The following is a 532-nucleotide window of genomic DNA, read 5'->3' on the forward strand; positions in this document are numbered from 1 at the left end:
CGCTGGTCTCTTAGGATGAGGTGTTGGTTGCAGGTACAGAGGCCGGGACCGGGGGAGGGGCGGGGCCTCCGGACGACCCGGAGCAGCGCGTCTTCCTTTCTGGACCTCCAGACCTCGGTGTCTGTGGATTTACCGGAATGTTGTTTTCCGGGGTCGCAGGACCTCCGGGGGCAGTGGCTGTAACTCTGGGACCACCCGGCCCTGTGCAAAGTATTCGATTTGGGGGGGAAGGAGGGGGAAGGAAACCGCGGATCCAGGCACAACATTGCTGCCCCCTCCTGTTCCTACCCAGCCCCCGGCGGGTGGGAGGACATGGAGGTCCAGAGGAATGTCCAGCCTGGGACAGTCACCGCCCCTCATCCCACATGGGATTGTAGCAAGTGCTGTGCATGGCCCTGGAGCGCTCCCTGTAAGTGACACTGAGAGTCTGGCTGTGCCCTGTTGTCAGCATCCATCAGAAATGAGTTGTCAAATAAGTCCATCATATATATATATTTCCTTTATTGATTAAGGTATTACAAATGTGTCCTTA

General features: G+C 57.1%; 1 protein-coding gene across 2 annotated transcripts in view; it reads left to right on the top strand.

Moving 5' to 3' along the window:
• The first annotated feature begins 394 nt into the window (after positions 1–394).
• CCDC158 (coiled-coil domain containing 158) overlaps positions 395–532 on the top strand; it is a 72,907-nt gene continuing 72,769 nt past the window's right edge. For both annotated transcript variants that reach the window (XM_014544838.1, XM_005857443.2), the window contains exon 1: positions 395–409. The gene's annotated coding sequence lies outside the window, so the exon portion shown is untranslated. The remainder of the gene's footprint in view (positions 410–532) is intronic.

This window comes from Myotis brandtii, unplaced genomic scaffold (assembly GCF_000412655.1).
Source record: "Myotis brandtii unplaced genomic scaffold, ASM41265v1 scaffold111, whole genome shotgun sequence".
Classification (NCBI taxonomy): domain Eukaryota; kingdom Metazoa; phylum Chordata; class Mammalia; order Chiroptera; family Vespertilionidae; genus Myotis; species Myotis brandtii.